At 42.9% G+C, this 15,011-nt stretch overlaps 1 protein-coding gene across 2 annotated transcripts in view; it reads left to right on the forward strand.

Annotated features, from left to right (window-relative positions):
* The window catches only part of LOC310771029 (protein NLRC3-like), a 130,209-nt gene that overhangs the window by 43,842 nt on the left and 71,356 nt on the right, over positions 1-15,011 (forward strand). For both annotated transcript variants that reach the window (XM_083663711.1, XM_083663710.1), the window contains exon 3: positions 13,459-13,543. The gene's annotated coding sequence lies outside the window, so the exon portion shown is untranslated. The remainder of the gene's footprint in view (positions 1-13,458; positions 13,544-15,011) is intronic.

A 15,011-nucleotide genomic window follows, 5' to 3' on the forward strand; every position in this document is an offset into this window, starting at 1 on the left:
TGGACATAATGTTGTATGAACTTCATCCCAGCTGTAGAGTGCCTGGGGAGCTCACTTCCTGATCCATGAGTCCCGTGGGCGGAGCTATAACTTGATCTGAGTGGAGAAAAACTAGTCCCGACAGACACTACAGGGTCACGGAGTTATCAAGTTGTACCCCTAAAGAACGCATGCATGTGTTATGACATCTCATTTCAACAATAAAACCGCAGGCTCGTAGTTGCTCAGACCGGCGCTATTTATTGGCACTATTTTCTGGCTAGTATCACTCCGCGCACTGCAGCCGCGGAAGCCATTACCGGTGTGTTCAGGTGTTCAGACAGCGCGGGCTGTAAACAGCGAGTACGAGAGAGGAGTAGGCTACGGTAGGAGGCACGTTGACAAAATGGTTCGCTCTTGTGATTTTCCTGGCTGTAACAATGCAAACATTAGTAACAGTGTATTCCATCGTTTCCCTGTCACGGACCGTGCCCTTAGACAACTTTGGCTTGTTGCGATAGGCTTGAGGTTTGAGACAAAGCCAGCGAGGATCAAAAAACTTCGTGTTTGCGGCGCTCATTTCACCAAAAATGAGTACCTCCCTCCACGTCCAGGACAGAAGAAGGCCCATGTACTGAAGAGCAGTGCTGTTCCAAAACCCATGGTAAGAGAGATTACAGTACCTAAATATAACAATGTTGTCAAGGATTCAAGGATTCAAGGATTCAAGGATTCAAGGATTCAAGGATTCAAGATTTATTAAGTGTCCCAAAAGGGCAAATTGGATTGCAGGAAGCGTAGTACGAAGTACATACATAAAAACAAATAAGACAAAAAGAACATTGTAAAAGCAGTCTAGAGCAGCAGTTTAAAGTGCAACACAATAGTTAAAGTGCAAATGACACAATAGTTAAAGTGCAAATGACAACAGTAGCAACGATCTAAAGTGCACAGTAGAGATATAAAGTGCATAGTAGCAAAGTGCAGTTCACTCACAGCAGCACATTTATATCACAAGAAAGAGCTACAATGTATCATTGTATAAAAGCACAAGAGAAAAAAAAAAAGAGAAAAAAAGAGAAAAAACCTCAGTCCAGACCAAAGGGCAGACAAAGTATATAATACAGATATACTGTATTGTACCCCTAAGAATAAATAAAGATAAAAGAATAAAAGAATAAAAGGATAAAATAAATAAATAACAGCAACGGCAGATGGGGAGACATTACATTTGTACCCCAGCAGCGTTCAACGCTCTGCTAGCTCTGTCAGTAAAAAAAGGAAATAGTCTATCCAGTATCCACCTTATTTTTGGCGGCCATGATCCTTCTGCTGTCCCCTTCCCTCGTTACGTCTAGCTTGACACAGCCCGTCTAATATAGCCTACCAGTCTGTAAGCGTTGCAGCTGAGCTGAAAAATGCCGACTTATTCAACGAGCAACAGGTTAGCGGATGTGATAGAAAACATGATTAGTCTACATAACCTAAACTAGTGTTATTTTGTAACGAGCAAACTTTTAATGTCGGAGTTCGACAAGGAAATGCGATGCAGTGTACTATCCAGGCAACGTCAAGCTAGCGTAAACACACAGCTGCTCACGTTCTAGATTGGATATTGCTCCCAGAATTATTTTACAGCGGAGCCTCACAAAAATAAGATGGATAGCCTATATCGGTTGTGGGATTCAGCTAGAGCCTCTAGCCTGGTAGTAAGCCATCAAACTACTAGTAGGCCTCTAGCCTAGGGCCTACTAGTAGTTTGATGGCTTACTACCAGGCAAATTCTACCTGGTTAGCATTGCAACTCACACTTTGGTGTGATTATCATAAATTTGCAGCTAAATAACACCGTCTGCTGCTCACATAATTGTATTTCCATCCATAATTGTAATTATTTTAGCATTAGGCCTATACCTGTTTTAGCCATCATACACATGCAGCGATTTGGCACAGCTGAGAGCCCATGTCCAATCAAGTGTGTGTGTGTGTGTGTGTGTGTGTGTGTGTGTGTGTGTGTGTGTGTGTGTGTGTGTGTGTGTGTTGAAGTCAAATTATGACCAAGTGTGATTCAATCACATCTAATGATAACAATAGCTTTCAAAATGTAACTTGTAGGCTATCTATGGCAGAGGGGAATTCAACATTTGACCCATTCTAACCCTTAGGATGCAGCCACCTCTACTCGTGCTCAGGGGGCACGTAGGGGTTCTTCCTCAGGGATGACACCTGCGCCCCTTCCACTCCAGGCATGCATTCCTGTTCTGACGGCTGATGAGGATGGGATCGTGTTTTCTGGAGTCCAACCATCTACACCTGTGCAGCACTCTACCACAATTGGTGCATACATTGTTCTCAACAGCCCTGCCCAAGCTGTTCCAAGTGGAAACCTTTCATCATCTGGGACGTACCTTTGCCTCCCTCCCACATGGACACAGTCACAGGTAAGCTGATATATTCTCAAAACGAGCAGCCCATTCTTCATAAGGTACCGTTCCAAAGATAGGGTCCGGTGAATGTATCAACCATGAACATAACGCATAATGGCCATAATATAACTTACTTTTAGATGTGTGAATACATCTAGTCAATCACTTCACTCATTGCTATTTCTTTCTTTAGAAGTCAGAGTTCCAAAGCTCAACAGTTGCATCTGAAGCAATGGATACAAGCCAGAGTACGAGCCAGACTTCGAGCCAGAGTTCTATGGGAGACAGCACATTTGTTCCAGACGACAGCACTTCCATACTAACGTCTTGCTCAGATGTCAGCATTGATGGAACAGAAGAACATAGAGACTGGTCTGAAAGAAAGTGGCTTGTAAATGAATCATCCCTTATGGAACTGTTCAAAACATGCCACACATGTGGTGTTTTCCTTGAAGACAATCAAAAAACCATGAATGGATCCATGATAAAAATCAATTGGACATGCACAAATGGCCATCATGGTTCGTGGCAGTCTTGTCCTTATGTCAAGGGAATGCCTGAGAACAACCTGGTATCTTCAGCCGCCATCCTTTTCACTGGGACAACGCAGAATGAAATTGGAGAGTGGGCTAAACTTGTCAACTTACAGCTGCCACAGAAGTCTGCTTATTATTCATCTCAGTCAACTGAACTTATACCAGTGGTTCAAGAAGCATACACTGACATGCAGGAAGAAATTCTGTCTGAACTCAAGGAAAAAACTGCTGCAGGTGGCCACATAGATGTTGGTGGTGATGCTAGGTGTGTATTGGAGTTATCGAGCATACATGTACTAAGTTGTATTCGTGTGTGTGTGTGGCCATGATGATATAAATGTAATCAGGTAATCGTGCCCATACCACGCCCTACAATTGTATATGTTCTTTTCTCCTTTTTATATCTACAGATCAGATTCCCCAGGTTACAGTGCCAAGTACACTACCTACAGCTTTTTAGATGACGCAACCAAGAAGATTATCATGTCTGATTTAATTCAGGTAAAATTTTAATCTTTTATACTGTAGTGGGAAACGTGATTTAGTGTACCTTTGGAACACTGGAAGAATAGTTTATTATGGAAAATATATAGGGTCAATGTGTGGCAGGAAAGGTTTTGGGTGTGTGGAGTCTAAGGTTTCCCTTGAGCTTTATCTGTGTGACTCCCCAAACAATTATCTACTGTAATACATGTAATGTCCTTGTGAGAGGAATAGAGAGAATAAATGTGTAGGATGTTGAAGTTGAATGGGGTCATATAGCATGGATGCTGCTGTGCTAACAGGTGAGTATTGACATTTGGAGAGCCAATGCTGTCGCATATCAATGTTATGCATCACTGTTATGTATAGGATCAACCTACTGACCCTTGCTGACCCTATTGGCCTTTCCTCTGGCGCCACCCTCAGACCAAAATATAAACTTGGCAGACTATATCTGAAACTAATAGGCAGATTGCAGAATGAAGCCTTGTGTTTTTGGTGATCCCTTGTACTGTACTGGTATGTTTTTTTTTATTATACTGTTCTTTTGCCATACATGATACAACAGGTGTCTGAAACCACAAGTTCACCAGCGATGGAGAATGTTGGTTTCCGGAGGGGCCTTGATCGTCTGTTGGACTCTGCAGTAGGAGTTGATGTCGTCACCACGGACCGTCACCCATCCATCAGGAAGACAATGAGGGAGTCCTACCCCCAACTAAAGCATCAGTTTGATCCTTGGCATGTCGCAAAAGGTTATTTATTTTCTCTCTTATCTGTTACCTTGTGTAATGTGTGAAATAACACACCAGTTTTGCGTATGCAAACTGAAATCATTATTTGTGACTGCAGGCTTTTGTGTCATTTGTAAAAGGACTATTGTCTGGGTTATTCTACATGTTCTGCTTTCCCTTTTCCTCTCTTTACATTATGTAGGTGTGAAGAAGAAGGCAACTGCAGCAGCCAAGAAGAAAGATAACCGAGATTTGCAGCCATGGATCAAGTCCTTGGGCAATCACTTCTGGTGGTCCTGCAGCTCTTGTGGTGGGGATGAAATGGTGAGGCTTATTTTATTTGTAATTTATTTTATCTTTTGTCATAGACCTTTTCATGCTTGAAACATAAGTCAATAAGTAAATAAGTAAATGGGCCAAACTTTATTTCCTGTTGCAGTGTTTGATAAGACACTAGCTGACGGGAAGTAATTGTAAATGTTATTCCATATAAAAAGGGCTATACAAAATGACATGGTTCTATGGGTGTTCATATTATTTGATGGTAGATAACTTGGTCCTAAACAGGTGATGGGAATCAAATTACAGGTGATTATCATTATGACAATCCTATCCAATGAGCACCAAATTGCATGGTGAAGCATGTCAAGAGAAACTTTGAATTCATAGCCACTTACATTTTCAAATGAGCTAACTACACTATTAAAAATGTTTCAAACTACAGGATTTGAGACGCCGGTGGACCTCTATCCTGCTTCATGTCTGTGGCATCCACAGGTGGGAAGAAGATGGGATCGAATACAAGTGTTACCATGGTGACCTCGACGAAGACCAACAGCGAAGGAAGAAATGGCTGGGGAAGGGCAGTGCAGCATACAACGCTCTCAAGGCTATTGTGCTGGATAAAAACCTCTTGAGAGACCTGCCTCAAATGACCTTGTTCAAGCACACTGGTAAGTTGAAATAAGCGTATCATTAGGACTAGTCATAGTGTGATGCTGTGTTATCGAAATGCAAGGGGATAAATGTCTGAATGCAGAAGAAAGAATTCCCGCACACTATCCAGTTACTGACAAACTATATTACAACGTTTCTGTCACTCAGATCTTCATCAGGTAAAATAACCTGATGAAGATCTGAGTGACAGAAACGTTGTAATATAGTTTGTCAGTAACTGGATAGTGTGCGGGAATTCTTTCTTCTGCTTATGGACTCTCTCCTCCGACGCACCTATCCATAAGATTGTGAGGGTGTGCATCGGCTCTTCTTTCAAGATAAATGTCTGAATAAAATCTGTTGTTTCAGGACATCTCGAGGTTTTCCACAGTTCTATGTTGAAGTATGCCGAGAAGAGGAGGCACTTCAAATACCCGACCATGCTGGCACGAACCCAACTGAGTATCATTGACCACAACCACAATGTTGGCCGTCAACATGATACTACTCTGTCTGGTAAGCATGAAAGAATAAGCTAGAATATGACAGCACATTGTCTGCAATGCTGTGTGAGAGGCACAAGAAAATCACATTTTCACATAACTGTACATAGTCCTGTTGTACTAACATGCAACTCAATATTACTCCCCCAGGAAAAGAGAAATACAATGTATTTCACTCCAGGCAATCAAACCAATGGGTTGCCAGGAAGATCTATGAGCCAACCAACCAGGACTTCAGGAAGGACTTGGTGCAGCGTGTCATTCAACGGCGACTGGACAGAAAGCCTGGAGATGAGGGGTCCCACATCCATCCTGCAGTCGACCTCCCGGCCAATATAGCTCCTACCCCAAAGCCGGACAAAGCTGTTGTGGTGGCAAAAATGTCCACACGTTTTCAAAGCTAAAATGTTGTATGGACAAACCAAAATGTTGTTTGGTCACAGAGCCTTATCACTTCAGTTATAGGTTGTTAGCTAACTGAGTGCTGCTAATACAATTTTGCTTGGTTTATGTATATAATAATTGCATCGTGACTGGTGTATTTATTACTCAAAGTATTTAGTTTTATTTTTTGGTACATGTTTATATTTTTTGCACTTTATCCAAAAACACAATGACATGGAACAATTGGAAACATATATGTGCATTTCTTTTACAAAACAATGTTGAGAAATATTTTCAAGGAAAAGGGAACACTATCGTTTCAAGTGTAACACACAAATGTTGAAAATAAACGTTCACAATGTGACTTCAAAAGACCTAAAACAAATCCATTGATTCCTCAGACTCCTTGAATCCCACATATTGTCCATTTGGTGATGGATATTCCTTGCGGATCCTATCCACCACACATGAGGGAAGAACTCTCCTATTGCCTTTCCCAAGCTGTTCTCCATTTAGGGCCCATTCCAGTACCATCCGGTAGCCAATCAGCCTGTACTGACTGAAACAATACAACATGTTCATTATATGCATACTGTAATGTGCAAATCAAGACAATTCATGAACATTTCTGTATGGTTGACTGGTTGATATGGTAGAGTAGGCTATATGATGCTATACACCTTGGCTGTTATTTATGTATGACAGAACTATTCTATTCCTCCCCCCATCCTTGCTTGTGTGCTGTCTCTGTCTACTGTCTTGTCTCACCACTATCGCCCCCCCCCCACATAGTAGGCCTACTCAGTGTTTAGTGTCATCTCTGTCGTTATATGTTCACTAACGTCACCCCCCCCCCCCCCCCAAGTGTTTAGTTTTTGTGTAGGCTACTGTAAAGCGTCTTTGAGCTATGGAAAAGCGCTATATAAGCCCCAATTATTATTATTATTGATGTATTCTGACAGAACAAGAAGTGAAATTATAGGATATAGCCTACACAACTGTAATATTACAGATCAGTAAGGTTATAAAGTAGCATCCTAGTGAATACTTTAGCCACCACTCAAATACAACTGCTAAATAATTACTATTATTAGAGCCATAGCACTTACTTTACAGACAGCTGGCCATTGGGTCCAGCTGGCCTGGGACGCTTCTTCCAGTTTATTTTGGGGACGTTGAAAAACGTCCTCAAGACGCCAGCATTCAGGATGGCAGGGAAGTCTGGATGGTTGGTGATGCAGGCAGAAGCAGATGCGTTGGCGTCCTCTGAGATGAGATCTTGCATCTGTGGCACGACTAGATCCCACTCCCGGCAGCAGTAGCTCTCCAACTCCGTTGGCATCGGCTGGCACTTATGACAAGTGCACCACCATTGTTCATTCACCCTCTCTCTCCTCTCTGCAGCCGCGGGCCCATCTGCGTCTCCTTGCTCAGCCTCCGCTTCTCTCTCTCTCCTCTCTCTCTCTGCCCGTTCGAGGTCGATCTGACGAAGTTCCTCATCGGTGTATTCAGGTTCATAAAGATAACCCCTCGAATCTTCTGTCAACAGCATATCATCGTCATCGCTCGAATAGTCAGACATGTTTAACTTTTTTTAGACAGCCCGCGCTGTCTGAACACCTGAACACACCGGTAATGGCTTCCGCGGCTGCAGTGCGCGGAGTGATACTAGCCAGAAAATAGTGCCAATAAATAGCGCCGTCTGAGCAACTACGAGCCTGCGGTTTTATTGTTGAAATGAGATGTCATAACACATGCATGCGTTCTTTAGGGGTACAACTTGATAACTCCGTGACCCTGTAGTGTCTGTCGGGACTAGTTTTTCTCCACTCAGATCAAGTTATAGCTCCGCCCACGGGACTCATGGATCAGGAAGTGAGCTCCCCAGGCACTCTACAGCTGGGATGAAGTTCATACAACATTATGTCCAATAATCCGCACTATCCCTTTAAGAGCTAAGAAAGCATACACAAATATCTTGCAAATATAAATAGCTGTTTAACAAATTGCAGTTTGACTAGGCCCAATTATACTCTACGTTAAATACGTTATTTTCGTATGAAAATAGAGTATAAATGAGCCTTTAGTAGGCTAAATCCAAATGCAATGCATGATCAGGAATTGCCATTAAATGTATTTTTTTCTCTTTCTGGACAAGTGAAAACGAGTCAAGCATAAGTTGCTTGTCCATAAACATCCTGACTAAACATGAAACGTTAGCAGTTGTGCTGTTCATTTAGACACATTGGGAAACAGCAACAGGTCTGAAAAGCTACATTTACCCCCATATGTTTAACTCAAACATGGGACAATATATGGCATTTCACTTGCTGCCCGACCAAAAGTTTTACTCATAACAAGCTAGCTAGTGAATTGACGTTAGCAAGCCAGAAGAAGCTATCGCTAGGAGTAGGAGCCCCATTCATTTGCGCCTTGTGGAAAACTTTTAACTTTTTTTGCTAGCTTCCATGACTAGCTTCCAGGCTAAACCAACGTGACTTCGTAGGAAATTTACTACAGGCCGATTGTCAGGTAACATTATGTTAGCATTAGCAAATGTAACGTTATATGATTTGTTAACAGGACTTGTTGCAGTTAGCAGCTTACCGTTGCAAATATAGCAGCGTGGTGAGCCTTCAGGTGCCTCTTGAGATCCGTGGTATTCTTGCCACCTATCTTGTAACCACATGTCCTATCCCGTTACAGTGCAACATGTTTTCCGTTCAGTTGCATTATATGTAAAGTATCTCTATAAATCGTTTCTTCTGTTCCGACCACCAAGCCCCTTTGTTGTTGACGTTGACGCTGCCGCTATGTTCGCTGCGGGCCATGGTTCTTCACCTGTGTGTGTGTGTGTTGTGTTGTAACCACCACGGTGTGCTTGCCTGGTCCTGGTGGTGGGCGTGGTGGCTGCAAAGAGCAAAGAGTATATACGAGGACAGGATGCATTCCTCATGTTTTGAGCTTTTGTCAGACTGCACGCACAATTGGGGGAAATGCCATGCATTTTGAATGTCGCCAACCCACTTACATTTTCGTCTCGTCTCGTCAACGAAAACAACACATACGTCTCGTTATATTTTCGTCATCAAAGAGCTATGTTTAGCTCGTCAACGCCTCCTCTTCGTCATGAAAAAAAGGGGCGTTAACGAAATAATTTCGTCATCGTCATCGTTGACGAAATTAACACTGCGTCAATGTGTGGCTCCTTCTCTCAAAAATGGACGCTTTCGAGCCACTGAGCCCTGAACACTGAGCTGTGTTTCACGACATTTCTTGACCCATGTGGTAGGCTAAACTTTGATTTGCAACTGTTGGTTTTTAGTAATTTCACCAAGTAAATGTGTTAAAATCAGCACAGAGTAGGCTCAGGGCTGAGAACTGAAACGGCTATTCAGTAAAAACAAGTTTGGTGATTCATTCATGTGCTGATGTGCGGTCGTTTGAGAGTGAAAGCGCACTCAGTACTGCACACAATAGCGTTTCGTTGTGACGTTTCATGGGCTGTTCTCACTATTACCGTTGTACAATGTAACATGCTGATCACTTGGCTGCCATTGAGTATAAATGCATCCCGGGGGGGGAAGGGGGGGGCGGAACATGTCCCGCCAGCTGGGCGAGTTAAAGGATGGGTTTTCCGTGGGGAATATGAATATATATTAAATCTCACGCCCCTAAGGTTTTCGAATCCGTTGAAATTTTTGAAATTGGTTGTTCACAACCAAAGCTATCAACCATCTCTCACATTATTTTCATGACGCTCTGACGCAAAACGCGTCAGAGCGACAATCCCCGCCTTGCGGAAGTCGTGCACCTATGAACTACAACTGTTGTTGGCCATGGTCCCGCCTCTAGAGGTCCTCCACGCCCCTTCAGAGGCCTTGACAAAAACAAAAAGTCAGCCATCTTTTCAACCGCCTAGCCTGCTGTAGCTAATATTAGCTTCCCATAGTTCCTTGCAAAGAGACCATTATCTCGGGAACGGACGCACTAATCGACACGGGACTGGCGGCATTGGAAAGCTCGTCAAATTTTACATCTAGTAGTAGGTGGGTTGAAGTAACGAAATCAACGCTGAGCAATGTACCCGTTTTTACACATTTTTACAGAAAATAGTTACAACATCAGATGCGCGTAACTCCTACGAAAATGCCTTAAAATGCATGACATTTTTTTTATGAAGACATCTCCCGACATATATACTACCGTTTACATTTGGTGCAATTTGGAGGCAATTTTATTTTCGATTTATTTCTTGTTCTTTGTATATTTTATTGTCGAAGCCTTCTTCTTCTTCTTCTTTGAGTTTTATGGCGGTTGGCAAACATATATGTGCATTACCGCCACCTACTGGAGTTTGATATCAGCCAAATGCCTGAGGGGTGGGCATAAAAACGAAGGCCACGCGAGCCCAGTGCATTGTGGGAAATGTAGTATTTCGAGTCCCCGCACCCGCACCTCCCCCCACCACCCCCCCCACACACACAGAGTGGATTTCGGTTGATATCTCTGTGAGAAAACCTCCAATTTCAAAAATTTCAACGGATTCGAAAACCTTAGGGGCGTGAGATTTAATATATATTCATATTCCCCACGGAAAACCCATCCTTTAAGTTTTAACCCTCATTTCATTCATGTTAAATGTTGCGTGCTTCATTCCCTCCCTGCTCCTGTATGTCATGAGTAAAAGGAGAGGAAGGAAAGTCGGAGGTTTTTTACTGTGGGCGGCCAACTTACCTGTGGGTACTGTTAGCAGTCGTGGGCAGTTACTTTCAAAATGTAATATACTACATATTACTAGTTACTTAAAAGTAATGTTACTTTACAATATTACTTACTGTGTAGAGTAACTCGTTACTTGTTATACAACTTTTGCATTACTTTTACCAAAACAACAGAATGAACCATCCCGAAAAATAATTTCAACCGCCTTGAAGTCAGTGTAAACAATCCAAAATTCTAAATGCTATTCTTTTCCTTTGTTATTGCCATCTATATAGTGGTTATTTGCATAAACACACAGTTTGATTAGGAAATCATTGTATCTTTTTTAAATATGTGCTTTGATTTAATAAAATGTAACATCACTCCATCCGTGTCTGTACCCCATCGAGCCACAACCCAGGGATGCCTGCCCCCGCAGTTGCCACACGCCGCACATGGTCTGGGGCTGAATTTGCCCTTGTTGAATGTTGGAATCGTTGCATCGCTAATTTCAATCTTGTCATATTCGTCTACTAACTAGACCAGTGGTTCTCAACCTTTTGGCTCGTGAAGCTGTAAAAACTCTTGATGCCTACTGTTTTCAGCTTGTTTCAATGAAAGCTGTTTAGTATTTTTGCTTACCGGTACTTTTAGAGAAAATAAGTTTGGATACGAGTTATTGAATATTGGTCTGTCATGCAACATAGACAAACTATGATAAGGTATTTCCCAACATTTGATTAAAACAAATTGCCCTGGAATGTATCCAAAATGCCCCCAAAAAATACTGTATTCCGGGGGGGGGGGGGGGGGGGTGGGGGGGGGGGCTTGGAGTTAATTTCCTACCCTGCTCTGGAGCATAAGAAGAAGATTGTGGAAAAGACTGGCTTGACCTAACCCCAAACCTAACCCCTAACCAACCACCAGGGGGGCTATTGCCTAACCCCGGCCTCGTCGACCTCGTGCCTAGTTTCGCTGCCACCACTTAGCTGCAGTGCTATTGGAAAATAGTTTCCAATAATCCAACTTGCCATTTTCAGCGTGTAGCAACGAGCTAGCTGCTAGCATGTAGGTTTCTGCTGTTAGCTTGCTAGCTCGTTAGCGTTGTTGTTTTCACTATTTACAGCGACACATAAGGAGGAGGGAGCGGAAGCCGCTCTGATTGACATGGTCGGAGGCAATGACAGAGCTTGTAATAAGCGGGGAGCAGACATCTGGCAGCGACTGAAAAAGTCGCTCCAATGGGAGAGCAGCTGTAGAGCAGGGGAGGGTTTATACCAGTTGCCTGTTTCCGTGCAGCCAGACCCCTCTCAAGGAAGGGAGGGAAGGCTGGCCAGTGAGACCTTGTGCCTAACCATACAACATTCACTGCCAACCTCGTCTGCCAACCTCGTCTGCCAACCACGTCAACCCCGACCTTGTTGAAAAGTAAGGAGAGAGTTACCCCGGGCATGAAAAAAAGTTCCTGAGCAAATGTTCTGCTGTTTGAGGACTTGGCTGTGAGAATGTGTTGTGCTGGAGCAGCCAGAGAGTTCTTCTGTTTGAGGACTTGACTGTGAGAATATGTTGTGCTGGAGCAGCCAGAGAGTTCTTCTGTTTGAGGACTTGACTGTGAGAATGTGTTGTGCTGCCTGGAGCAGCCAGAGAGTTCTACTGTTTGAGGACTTGGCTGTGAGAATGTGTTGTGCTGGAGCAGCCAGAGAGTTCTACTGTTTGAGGACTTGACTGTGAGAATGTGTTGTGCTGGAGCAGCCAGAGAGTTCTACTGTTTGAGGACTTGACTGTGAGAATGTGTTGTGCTGGAGCAGCCTGAGAGTTCTACTGTTTGAGGACTTGACTGTGAGAATATGTTGTGCTGGAGCAGCCAGAGAGTTCTTCTGTTTGAGGACTTGACTGTGAGAATGTGTTGTGCTGCCTGGAGCAGCCAGAGAGTTCTACTGTTTGAGGACTTGGCTGTGAGAATGTGTTGTGCTGGAGCAGCCAGAGAGTTCTACTGTTTGAGGACTTGACTGTGAGAATGTGTTGTGCTGGAGCAGCCAGAGAGTTCTACTGTTTGAGGACTTGACTGTGAGAATGTGTTGTGCTGGAGCAGCCAGAGAGTTCTACTGTTTGAGGACTTGACTGTGAGAATGTGTTGTGCTGGAGCAGCCTGAGAGTTCTACTGTTTGAGGACTTGACTGTGAGAATGTGTTGTGCTGGAGCAGCCAGAGAGTTCTACTGTTTGAGGACTTGACTGTGAGAATGTGTTGTGCTGCCTGGAGCAGCCAGAGAGTTCTACTGTTTGAGGACTTGGCTGTGAGAATGTGTTGTGCTGGAGCAGCCAGAGAGTTCTACTGTTTGAGGACTTGACTGTGAGAATGTGTTGTGCTGGAGCAGCCAGAGAGTTCTACTGTTTGAGGACTTGACTGTGAGAATGTGTTGTGCTGGAGCAGCCAGAGAGTTCTACTGTTTGAGGACTTGGCTGTGAGAATGTGTTGTGCTGGAGCAGCCAGAGAGTTCTACTGTTTGAGGACTTCTGAGGCAGCCACACCCTGTTTGCTTTTGCTGCTTTCTCCATTTACCAATTTACCAAGTAAAGAAAGGAAAAATATATTTAACAGTTCACAGAAATAAATGAAGTGAAAACTGGGAAGCACCCTCTGTTCTGACCATGCTGGGGAAACATACATGTAGTGTTGAGTGTTTGTAACAAAGTGGTCCTGTAGATATGGCATCAAAACACAGTGTTTAGTAATTGCATTATTAACAAGTCCTGTGTATTTTTTTCCACTAGGCTTTCACACTGAAAATGAGCAGCGCTGACTACGGCTCTAGATTGTCCAATATTGGTGGCTGACCATTCCTGAACACCTTCAGAGGTATGTGAGCTAAAATGAAAATGTTTCAACAGAGTGAAAACATTTTTAGTCGCATTCACACCAGTAGAATGTACGGTGTGCTTTCTCCTATATAGGCTAGGAAATCTGTGAGAAAAATTGGTGGAAGGGTGTAGCATGGGCCAAGGAAGAACCCATTACATTTTGGAGCGGATCCGATCCGGATTAAGGGGGCGGGGCTAGGGAAAAGGGGTCCGTCGCTAGGGATTGGAAGGTCGTAGAGAGTCTGGATTCGAGAGGTGAGGGGGCATGGACAGGTGTATCGGGGGGGAGTGTATGTGGGAGGTGGGAGGGGGTGTGGTCAGGAAAGGGGCGGGGCTAAGGAAAAGCCCTACCAAACATACTGTAACATAACCAACAAAACAAACAACATCAAAAATATAAGTGTGGCTAATATGTTCTAATGTTACAGTTAGTGAAAAAAGGGTGAGTTTTCATGCACATCTTATTCCCTCAGACAGCCATCGCAAACCATAACTTCATGTCATTCACGAGTCTCGCATTGGAGGCAATTGTCAGTGATTTCAGCAAGGCACAGCTCAAGTTGTAGCTCAAACATGCAGACGAGTGGACAGCTAAGTGTTCTCCATATCCCGAGGGTTATGGATAAGTTGACCGCCATTTATCGTCTGTTACCAATGACAGTCATTGTCTGTTACCATTCAAAGTGGCTAGCTTAATAAGCACTTAGTTAACTAATAGCTTACTAATAGGTTTAGCTTAATAATAGCTTACTAGCTAATTCCTATAGCACTTACTACTACTTATTAGCAACTAGGGCTGGGTTAAAAAAATCGATTCTCCGATTTTTAATCGATTTTTATTTTAATCCTCGATTATCGATTCATATGTCCAGAAATCTTTTTTTTTTTTTTTTTTTTTTTAATAAACAGGCTAAAATATTATGCTGTGTGTGGTAGTTGAAACATAGTTTCAAGTTGACGTTTATTTATGTTTGTAGTTGAAACAAAAACATAAATACTGTAGGCTACATGAATGGAAATGTTTGATCATTAATATCTACTTTTATAAAATTATATAGGCTGAAATCAAATCACTGTGCATAATTGTGAAAGTGTCTTTATTGACAGATGAAAAGGCTGTTATTTACCCTTTGTCACCACCTGGTGAATAAAGTGTAACTAAAACCATTAAAATTGACAACAGGTCTGCAACTTTTTTTCCCCTTGTATCTACTTGGCTGGTTGGGAACCCCTGTGTTACATAATTGGACGTGTAATTCAGGGTACAGATCAAAAAACATTTTGAAACATATTGAAATCGATCGAATCGAATCGAAATTAATCGATTTGCAACCTTGTGAATCGGAATCGAAACGATTCTTGAAATTTGAACCAATACCCAGCTCTATTAGCAACTAAGCTTAACTCTGGAGATGATGCACCACTTGTGCTCTTCTCCCTACTCATACTCCCACCACTTATAAAGC

This window comes from Poromitra crassiceps (assembly GCF_964638095.1).
Source record: "Poromitra crassiceps genome assembly, contig: HAP1_SCAFFOLD_313, whole genome shotgun sequence".
Lineage (NCBI taxonomy): Eukaryota > Metazoa > Chordata > Actinopteri > Beryciformes > Melamphaidae > Poromitra > Poromitra crassiceps.